Raw genomic sequence first — 11,946 nt, 5'->3', positions numbered from 1 at the left:
CTTTTAATTGGAGCATTTAGCCCATTTACATTTAAGGTTAGTATTGTTATGTGTGAATTTGATCCTGTCATTATGATGTTAGCTGGTTATTTTGCTCATTAGTTGATGCAGTTTCTTCCTAGCATTGATGGTCTTTACAATTCGGCATGTTTTTGCAGTGGCTGGTACTGGTTGTTCCTTTGCATGTTTAGTGCTTCCTTCAGGAGCTCTTGTAAGGCAGGCCTGGTGGTGACAAACTCTGTCAGCATTTGTTTGTCTGTAAAGGATTCTATTTCTCCTTCACTTATGAAGCTTAGTTTGGCTGGATATGAAATTCTGGGTTGAAAATTCTTTTCTTTAAGAATGTTGAATATTGGCCCCCACTGTCTTCTGGCTTGTAGAGTTTCTTCCGAGAGATCCACTGTTAGTCCGATGGGCTTCCCTTTGTGGGTAACCCGACCTTTCTCTCTGGCTGCCCTTAACATTTTTTCCTTCATTTCAACTTTGGTGAATCTGACCATTAAGTGTCTTGGAGTTGCTCTTCTCGAGGAGTATCTTTATGGCGTTCTCTGTATTTCCTGAATTTTAATGTTGGCCTGACTTGCTAGGTTGGGGAAATTCTCCTGGATAATATCCTGAAGAGGGTTTTCCAACTTGGTTCCATTCTCCCCGTCACTTTCAGGTACACCAATCAGACTTAGATTTGGTCTTTTCACATAGTCCCATATTTCTTGGAGGCTTTGTTCATTTCTTTTTAATCTTTTTTCTCTAAACTTCTCTTCTCGCTTCATTTCATTCATTTGATCTTCAATCTCTGATACCCTTTCTTCCACTTTATCAAATCCGCTATTGAAGCTTGTGCATGCATCACGTAGTTCTTGTGCTATGGTTTTCAGCTCCATCAGGTCATTTAAGGACTTCTCTACACTGTTTATTCTAGTTAGCCATTTGTCTAATCTTTTTTTCAAGGTTTTTAGCTTCTTTGTGATGGGTTCAAACATCCTCCTTTAACTCAGAGAAGTTTCTTATTACTGATCATTTGAAGCTTTCTCTTCTCAACTCGTCAAAGTCATTCTCCATCCAGCTTTGTTCCACTGATGGTGAGGAGCTGCGTTCGTTTGGAGGAGAAGAGGCACTCTGATTTTTAGAATTTTCAGCTTTTCTGCTCTGGTTTCTCCCCATCTTTGTGGTTTTTGTCTACCTTTGGTCTTTGATGATGGTAACATACAGATGGGGTTTTGGTGTGGGTGTCCTTTCTGTTTGTTAATTTTCCTTCTAACAGTCAGGACCCTCAGCTGCAGGTCTGTTGGAGTTTGCTGGAGGTCCACTCCAGACCCCGTTTGCCTGGATATCACCAGCGGAGGCTGCAGAACAGCAAATATTGCAGAACGGAAGGTGTTGCTGCCTGATCCTTCCTCTGGAAGCTTCATCTCAGAGGGGCACCCGGCTGTATGAGGTGTCAGTTGGCCCCTACTGGGAGGTGTCTCCCAGTTAGGCTACTCGAGGGTCAGGGACCCACTTGAGGAAGCAATCTGTCCGTTCTCAGATCTCAAGCTCCGTGCTGGGAGAACCACTACTCTCTTCAAAGCTGTCAGACAGGGACGTTTAAGTCTGCAGAAGTTTCTGCTGCCTTTTGTTCAGCTATACCCTGCCCCCAGAGGTGGAGTCCACAGAGGGAGGCAGGCCTCCTTGAGTTGCAGTGGGCTCCACCCAGTTCGAGCTTCCTGGCCACTTTGTTTACCTACTCAAACCTCAGCAATGGCGGACACCCCTCCCCAAGCCTTGCTGCCACCTTGCAGTTCAATCTGAGACTGCTGTTCTAGCAGTGAGTGAGGCTCTGTGGGTGTGGGACCCTCTGAGCCAGGAACAGGATATAATCTCCTGGTGTGCTGTTTGCTAAGGCTGTTGGAAAAGTGCAGTATTAGGGTGGGAGTGTCCCAATTTTCCAGGTACTGTCTTTCATGGCTTCCCTTTGCTAGGAAAGGGAATTCCTCAACCGCTTGTGCTTCCTGGAAGAGGCGATGCCCCACCCTGCTCCATGGGCTGCACGCACTGTCTGACAAGCCCCAGTGAGATGAACCTGGTACCTCAGTTGGAAATGCAGAAATCACCCATCTTCTGCGTCGCTCACGCTGGGCGCTGCAGACTGGAGCTGTTCCTATTCGGCCATCTTAGTGGGGTATTCTCCTGAATATCTTTTTTTTACTTTTCTGCCTTGATGATCTGTCAGTGGGCTATTGAAGTTGTTTGGTATTGTTATGTGGTATCTAAGTCTCTTTGTAGGTTTCTAAGAACTTGCTTTATGAATCTGGGTGCTGTGATGTTGAGTGCATACATATTTAAGATAGTTAAGTCTTCTTCTTGAATTGAACACTTTATCATTGTGTAATGCCTTTCTTTGTTCTTTCTCATTAATGTTGATTAAAGTCTGTTTTGTCTGAAATAAAAATAGCAAATTCTGCTTTTTTTGTTTAGTTGGTAATTTTTTATATATTCCTATAATTTGAGCCTATGAGTCTCATAGCAGGTAAGATGGGTATTTTCAATAGAGCACGCAGTTGTCTTGCTTCTTATCCAACTTGCCATTCTGTGACTTTTAAGTGGTGCATTTATTCCCATTTTTTCCATTCACATTCAAAATTTATTGATATGTGTACATTTAATCCTGTCACCATATTGTTAGCTGGTTTTTATGTGGATTTAATTTTGTAGTTGCTTTATGGTGTCCTTGGTCTATGTACGTAAATGTGCTTTCTGGTGGCTAGTAACAGTCACTTGTTTCCATGTTTAGCATTTCCTCAGGATCTCTTTTAAGGAAGGTCTGGTGATCATTGCCTTAGCATTTACTTATCTGAAAAGAATTAGAGATTTTTTTTTCTTATGAAGCTTAGTTTGGCTTTATATGAAATTCTTGGTTGGAATTTTTTATTATGGATACAGAATATAGACCCTCAATCTCTTCTGGTTTATAGGATTTCTGCTGTAAAGTCTGCTGTTAGGCTGATGGGATTCCCTTTGTTTGTGGCCTGCCCTTTCTCTCCACTTGCCTTTAGTATTTTTTATTTTGTATTCACCCTGAAGAATATGCTGACTCTGTGTCTTGAGGAGGGCCTTCTTGTCTATCTTGAAGGGGTTCTCTAAATTTTCTGACCATGAATGGTGACTTTGCTAGCAAAGCTGAGAAATTTTTCATCAACAATATTCTCAAATATGTTTTCCAAGTTGCTTGCTTTCTCTCCATTTCAGGGACGCTAATGCATGATAGATTTAGTCTCTTTACATAAATGTATTATTTCTCAGAGATTTTGTTTATTTCAAAGTTCTTTTTTTAAATTTGTGTTTGACTGAGTCAGTTTGAAGAACCAGTCTTGAAGCTCTGAAATTCTTTCCTCAGCTTGGTCTATTCTGCTGTTAATGTTTTATAAAATTCTTGTAGTGAGTTTTTCAGCTCCATTAGATCAGTTTGGTTTTGCATTAAAATGGTTTTATCTTGTATTTCAGCTCTTGTATCATTTTGTTGATTTCCTTAGATTCCTTGGACTGGGTTTCAACTTTCTCCTGAATCTCAGTGATCTTCATTGCTATATAGATTCTGCATTATATGTCTGAAATTTCAGTAATTTCTGTCTGGCTAAATTAATGAGGAGCTAGTTTGGGGATTTGAAGGTAGGAAGACACATCTGCTCTTTCAGTTGCCAGAGTTCTAGCACTGATTCTCTTATCTATGTGGAGTGATGTTTCTTTAATTTTTGAATTTGCTATTCTTTTGATGGAGCTTTTTGCTTTTATATTCTTTGATATCCTTGAGGACTTTACTGTGGTGACATTTGGGTTCAGTTGGCTGGCTATTTAACTGGATAATTTCAGGGGACTGAGGCTCAGCTCAGTGCTCCTGGGCTGTATACTCCAACATTGGGGCCTGGGACCAGGCCCATGGCTTTGTTCTCTAGCTCTTCAATGTTAAGCATCCACTTCACTGGAGGTAGCAAGGTGTTCTGGGTCTGCTGGCAAAAACACTTTGATGGGGATGCTGCTAAAAGGGCTTCATCAGGGTAATGGCAGCAGGGCGTGCACTTGTACATTCCAGCAGCAACAGGGCAATGGTATGGCAGCATTTGTGTACATGCCTGTGTGTACACAAGTGGCAGCAGCATGGCAGGGTCCACACGTGTTCACACACTGGTGGCAGTGGGACAGTGGTGCAGCAGGGTCCATGTGTGCACCAGCAGTGGCAGGGTGGTGGCTCAGCAGGATCTGTGCATACACTTACACTGATGGCACCAGGATGGTGAGGCCCACACACTAACATGCACCAGCAAAGCAGTTGGCAGATTTGGGGCAATTGCATGCCATCAAAATGGTGGGAGGATGCTGCAGGCAAGTGTGTGCCAGTGAAGCAGTCAGGGGAGGCTGTGGACAGTTGTGTGCTGTTGGGGTCCCTTGAACAGAAGCTCTCTGATAGTTAGGTGTGGTCTTCCAGTGAAGGACCTATGGTGGTGGCCACTGGGAAGCACCTTATTTGAGCATCTGAGGCGGTACTGTTAGTGGGTGGGGCCAGGCAGGGACTCTAGGAGAGACTGGCAGACGGGGGTGTTCAGATCAGAATGGCTCCATCCCATGGGCAAGGTAGCTCTGTTCTACTCGGGTCCAACAGCCAAGAAACGCCAAAGCTACCTAAACGAGTGGGGAGAGCCTTGGGGGATGGGCATCCCTGGCCATGCTACACTGCAGTTGTTCCCATGCCAAACCCTTTGGGCTCCACAAAGGCTGGAGTCCCCTCTCTGTCAGCTCTTCAAACAGCTCTCCCTGCCATCTGAAATGTCCAGGGGATCATGGGGTTTTCTGCAGCTAGGATTCTGGAAGTCCATGGTGAGAGTGAACCACTCCATGCCTATTTAACTCACCCTTTCCCCAAGAGCTGCATAAGGCCAGGAACAAGTCCTGGTGCTTGGCAACCCTTTGCAGGGTTTCCACATTTCTCTCTCTTCAGCCTAGTGTCTGTGTCCTTCCTCCACACACTCTCAATGTGTTCTTTCTGACAATCTGCTTGGAGTACTGGTCTTCTTGATTGTCTGGTCTCCCAGGGAGAAGTTCCTCCTCACCGTGTCAGGTCATCCCTCTTGGCTTTTCTCCTCTCCAATATCTTTTTTAAAAAAATTTGAACATGTTATTTGAACATTTTTTTTTCCATTTGGGCCCTCGTGGACCTATGGATATATCCAGCTTTTAAAAAATGTAATAATGCGGCTGGGCATGTTGCCTCATGCCTGTAATCCTAGCACTTTGGGAGGCCGAGGCAGGTGGATTGCCTGAGTTCAGGAGTTCGAGACCAGCCTGGGCAACAGGGTGAAACCCCCATCTCTACAAAAAAAAAGAAAAAAAAATACAAAAAATTAGCCAGGCATGGCATTGTGAGCCTGTGGTCCCAGCTACTCGGGAGGCTGAGGTGGAAGAATCACTTGGGCCCAGGAGGCAGAGGTTGCAGTGAGCTGAGATAGTGCCACTGCACTCTAGCCTGGGCAACAGAGCGAGACTCCATCTCCAAAAAATAAAAAAGTAATAATGCTTTTTTAAGGGTACATGATTAACTCCTTTTTTCCAGTGGATAGACGAGCTGGAAAGAAAAGGAGTTTGTAAACAAACATTGAGAATAAGTTATTAGTACTTGTGTCTTTTTGTAATAGATGCCAAGATTCAAAAAAAGTTACCAAAAAACAGTAAATGTAAGCTTACTTTCTTCAAGATTTACCATTAACTGTTTTCTTTCAACAAATGGAAGCACTTGACAAATGAGATTTTTTTACTCAGTTAAGTTTAGAACATATATATATATATATATATATATATATATATATATATATATATAAATACTTTAAGTCTTTGGGTACATGTACACAGCATGAAGGTTTGTTACATAGGTATACATGTGCCATGTTGGTTTGCTGCACCCATCAACTCATCATTTACATTAGTTATTTCTCCTAATGCTCTCCCTCCCCCAGCCCCCCACCCACTGACATTCCCTGGTGTGTGATGTTCCCACCCTGTGTCCATGTGTTCTCATTGTAGAACATATTAACATTATTCTTCCTACTGACACCTCATAGGCCTATAGAGATATGCAGTAATAAGAGGCAAGTGGAAACATACTTTCCATAAAAAGCGTTATAACCTGTTTCTTTCCATGAATGATAGTTTAACAAAAAATGAACTTATAACCAAATGTTGAGAAGGTCATGTTTCTTTCTCTAATAGGTGCCAAGTCCAAAAAAAAAACCAAAAAACTAAAAAACCTCCACCCATAGAAAGTAAAGGTACCCTTACTTTCTGCAAGATTGATTATTTACTGTTTTATTTCAATGAACTGAAATGTTTGGTGACTGTGATGCTTTTCTCAGTGAAGTTTAGAACATGTTATTGAACATTTTTCTCTTTCCACTGAGATTTCATAGACATACAGAAATATCCAGCAACAAAAGGCAAATGTAGTCATGCTTCCCATAAGAAACATTGTAAACTGTTTTCATTCAGTGAATAAAAGAGTTCGACACTAAAAGGCATTTGTAAGTAAACATTTAGAAGAAATTATTAGAACATGGTTTTTCTCCGATGAGCACCAAGAGGCTGATAGAGAAATCCACCTATAAAAAGTAAATGTAAGCTTGTTTTCGGCAAGATTAATCATTAACTGTTATCTTTCAGTGAATAGAAGAATTTGATAAGTGAGATGCATTTCTAACCAAAAGTTTAGAACACGTTATTTGAACATTTTTCTATGCCCATTGTATCCATGTAGGCCTAAAGACATTTTTAGCAATAAAAGAGAAGTGTAATTATGGTTTTCTTAGAATGCATAATAAACTCTTTTTTTATTTGAAGTGTTTCAAAAAGAAAGGTGTTTGTAAGCAAGTATTGAGACATTATTAGAACATATTTCTGTCTCCAATAGGCACCAATAGGCCAATAGAAAAATACACGTATAAAAAGTAAATGTAAGCTTATTTTTTTATGATTCATCATTCACTGTTTCTTTCAGTAAGTCTAAGATTTTTATGAATAAGATAATTTTCTAAGTGAAAACTGAGAACATGTTATTGAAACATTTTTCTTTCTTCTTTGGGCCCTCATTGGCCAGTAGAGCTATCCAGAAAAAAAATAGCAAATTTAATTATGATTTCCTTAAGATGCATCACAGTATTCTTTCATTCTGTAAATAGGAGAGTTTGAAAAAAAATCATCTTTAAGCAAACACAAAGAAGAAATTATTATAACATGTTTCTGTTTCTAGTAGACAGCAAGAGACCAATAGAAAATCCACCTGTAAAGAGTAAATGTAAGCTTGCTTTCTTTAAGATTCATAATTAACTGTTTTCTTTCAGTGAATGAAAGAGCTTGAAGAAGAAGATCCTTTTCTAAGTAAAGGTTTGTGTTATATAATTTGAACATTTTTATTCCCTATCGGGCTCTTATGGGCTTATAGAGATGTCAGTCAATCAGAGGCAAATGTAAGCATGCTTTCCATAAGATGCTTCAAGAACTGCTTTTTAAAATAACAAGTAGAGGAGTTTAACACAAAAATAATTTGTACTTAGACACTGAGAAGACATTATTAGGACATGTTTCTTTCTCCAATAGACACCAACAGCCAGAAAAGATATTGATAAATTTAAACAGTAAATGTAGGTTAACTTTTTTCGAGATCTGTCACTAACTGCTTTATTTCAGTGAATAAAATAGTTGAATGAATGAGATAATTTTTTTAACTAAAATTTAGTATATGGTATTTTATATGGTTTGGCTGTGTTTCCACCCAAATCTCAGCTTGAATTATATCTCTCAGAATTCCCATGTGTTGTGGGAGGGACCCGGGGGAAGAAATTGAATCATGGGGGCTGGGCTTTCCCATGCTATTCTTGTGATAGTGAATAAGTCTCAGGAGATCTAATGGGTTTATTGGAGGTTTCTGCTTTTGCTTCTTCCTCATTTTCTCTTGCTGCTGCCACATGAGAAATGCCTTTCACCTCCCGCCATGATTATGAGGCCTCCCCAGCCATGTGGAACTGTAAGTCCAATTAAACTTCTCTTTCTCCCAGTCTCAGGTATGTCTTTATCAGCAGTGTGAAAACAGACTAATAAAGTAAATTGATACCCAGAGTGGGTATTGCTGAAAAGATACCTGAAAATGTGGAAGCGACTTTTGAACTAGGTAACAGGCAGATATTGTAACAGTTTGGAGGTCACAGAAGAAGACAGGAAAATATGGGAAAGTTTGGAACTTCCTACAGACTTGTTCAATGGCTTTGACAAAAATGCTGATAGTGATATGAACAATAAGGTCCAGGCTGAGGTGGTCTCAGATGGAGATGAATAACTTGTTGGGAACTGGAGTAAAGGTGACCCTTGTTACATTTTAGCAAAGAGACTGGCAGCATTTTTCTCCTGCCCTAGAGATTTGTGGAACTTTGAACTTGAGAGAGATGATTTAGGGTATCTGGCGGAAGAAATTTCTAAGCAGCAAAGCATTCAAGAGGTGACTTGGGTGCTATTAAAGGCATTCAGTTTCAAAAGGGAAACAAAGCATAAAAGTTTGGAAAATTTGCAGCCTGACAATGCAATAGAAAAGAAAAACCCATTTGCTGAGGAGAAATTCAAGTCAGCTGCAGAAATTTGCATAAGTAATGTTAATACCTAAGGCAATGGAGAAAACGTCTCCAGGGCATGTCAGAGGTCTTCACAGCAGTCTCTCCCATAACAGGCTCAGAGGCCTAGGAGGAGAAGATGGTTTCCTGGGCCAGGCCCAGGGTCCCTATGCTGTGTGCATTCTAGGTACTTGGTGCCCTGTGTCCCAGCCACTCCAGCTATGACTGAAAGAGGCCAACATAGAGCTCAGGCCATGGCTTCAGTGGGTGCAAGCCTCAAGCCTTGCAGCTTCCATGTGGTGTTGAGCCTGTGGGTGCACAGAAGTCAGGAATTCAGGTTTGGGAACCTCCACCTAGGTTTCAGAGGATGTATGGAAATACCTCAGAAGTTTGCTACAGGGCTGGGGCCCTCATGGAGAACCTCTGCTAGGGCAATACGGAAGGGAAATGTGGGGTGGGAGACTCCACACAGAGTCCCCACTGGGGTGCTGCCTAGTGGAGCTATGAGAAGAGAGCCACCATCCTAAGACCCCAGAATGGTAGATCCACCGACAGCTTGCACCGTGCACCTGGAAAAGCCACAGACACTCAACTCCAGCCCATAAAAGCAGCTGGGAGGGAGGCTGTTCCCTGCCAAACCACAGGGGCGGAGCTGCCCAAGCCCATGTAAACCCACCTTTTGCATCAGCGTGAACTGGATGTGAAACATGGAGTCAAAGGAGATCATTTTGAAACTTTAAGATTTGACTGCCTTGCTGGATTTCGGACTTGCATGGGGCCTGCATCCCCTTTGTTTTTGCCAATTTCTATTTGGAATGGCTGTATTTACCCAATGCTTATACCTCTGTTGTATCTAGGAAGTAGCTAACTTGCTTTTGATTTTACAGGCTCATAGGCATAAGGGACTTGCCTTTTCTCTGATGAGACTTTGGACTGTGGACTTTTGAGTTAACACTGACATGAATTAAGACTTTGGGGTACTGTTAGGAAGGCATGATTGGTTTTGAAATTTGAGGACATGAGATTTGGAGGGGTCCAGGGGTGGAATGATATGGTGTGTCTGTGTCCCCACCCAAATCTCAACTTGAATTGTATCTCCCAGAATTCCCACATGTGTGGGAGGGACCCAGGGGGAGGTAATTGAATCATGGGGGCGGGTCTTTCCCATGCTATTCTCATGATAGTGAATAAGTCTCATGAGATCTGATGGGTTTATCAGGGGTTTCCACTTTTGCTTCTTTCTCATTTTTTCTTGCCACCACCATATAAGAAATGCCTTTCACCTCCTGCCATGATTTTGAGGACTCCCCAGCCATGTGGAACTGTAAGTCCAATTAAACCTTTCTTTTTTCCCAGTCTCAGGTAGTCTTTATCAGCAGCATGAAAATGGACTAATACAGTATTCTAATATATTTCTGAGCTTTTGGAGTCCTCATCAGCCAATACAGATGCCCAGCAATAAAAGGAAAATGTAATTATGCTTCTTTGAGGATGCATCATAAGTTATTTTTTTTTCAGTGCATAGAAGAGTTTGACACAGGAAGGCATGTTTAGGCAAATTTGGAAAATAGGTTATTAGAACATGTGTCCTTGTCCATTTATGCCAGGAGGCCAATAGAGAAATCGTGCATACAAAGTAAATGTAAGCTTGCATTCTTCATGATTCTTTGTTAACTTTTCTTCCAGTTAATAGAAAATTTGGATGAATAAGATGTTTTTCAAAGTGAAAGTTTAGAACATGTTATATGAATATATTTTTTTCTCATTCAGTGCTTATAGACTTAGAGAGATATTTAGATATAAAATAAATTTGTAATCATCCTCCCCCTAGGATTCATCATGTACTGTTTCCTGTCAGTGAATAGAATTTGTCACAAAATGGCATTTGTAAGCAAATATTGAGGAATATGTATTAGAACATATTCCTTTTGCTAATAGCCATCTAGAGTAGTAGTCTCCAAACTTTTTGGCACCAGGGAACAGTTTCTTGGAAGAAAATTTTTCCACATATGGTGGAGAGATAATTTTGGAATAATTCAAACTCATTACATTTATTGTGCACTTTATTTCTATTATCATTACATACCCACCATAATGTAGAATCAGTGGGAGGCCTGAGATTGTTTTCCTGCAACTAGATGGTCTCGTCTGGGGGTGATGAGAGACAGTGACAGACCATTAGGTATTAGAATCCCATAAGGAGTGTGCACCTAGAACCTTCGCAGGGGCAGTTCACAATAAGAGTTGGAGTTCAGCTTTGCTCACTGACCCTCCACTCACCTCCTGCTTTGCAGCCCAGTTCCTAACAGGCCACAGAGCAGTAGTGGTCCATGGCCCAGGGATTGGGGACCCCTCGCCTAGAGGACGATAGAGCAATCCACCTATAAATAGTCAATGTCAAGCTTGCTTTTATCAAAATTTATTATCAACTGTTTTCTTTCAGTGCATGAACGAGTTGTACAAGAAAACTATTTTCTAATCAATTTTATATATATATGATATAATATGTGATATATACATGATATATGATATGTATATATACATACATATCATATGATATGTATGTATATATACATGTGTGTGTGTGTGTGTGTGTGTATAATTTGAACTTCTTTTTACTTCTTCTGGCCTTCATCTACCAATAAAGACATCCAGCAATAAAAAGCAAATGTAAGAAAGAATTTTTCTTAGGATATATCATTAACTTTTATTAAAGCGAATGAAAAATTTTTATATAGAAAAACATTTGTAAGAAATTATACTTTGATCAAAAGAATTATAAACTAGTGATTGGAAGGGTTTAACACAGAAAGGAATTTGTTAGCAAACATTGAGAAGTTTTAGAACATGTTTTTTTCTCTGATATATACTAAGACTTATAGAGAAATCCACTCATAAAAAGTAAATGTAAGCTTACTTTTTAAAACATTTACCATTAAGTATTTTTTTCTTGGGGTATGAAAAGAGTTCAGGGAATGAGAAGTTTTTCTAAGTGAAAGTTTACAAATATTAGGAGAATATTTTTCATTTTGTATTGGTCACTCCATAGGCCTATAGTGATATGCGGCAATAAAAGGCAAATGGAATTATGCTTTCTTTCAAATGCATCTTACACTGTTTTCTTTCTCTAACATAAGAATTTGATCCAGAAGGGGCTTTGTAAGCAAACATTGGGAAAAAGTTATTAGGATATGTTTACTCCGTTAGGCAAAACTAGTGGACTAACTAGTGATTAATGATAGCAGTCAGGACCTCTTCTCCTGGCCTATTTAGAAAAATGATAGGACTCTTTCTCAGGGGTAAGAGTGGTGCCCACTGAGCAGTAAAA

Source organism: Gorilla gorilla, chromosome 20 (genome assembly GCF_029281585.2).
Source record: "Gorilla gorilla gorilla isolate KB3781 chromosome 20, NHGRI_mGorGor1-v2.1_pri, whole genome shotgun sequence".
Lineage (NCBI taxonomy): Eukaryota > Metazoa > Chordata > Mammalia > Primates > Hominidae > Gorilla > Gorilla gorilla.
This window is presented reverse-complemented; position numbering follows the sequence as displayed.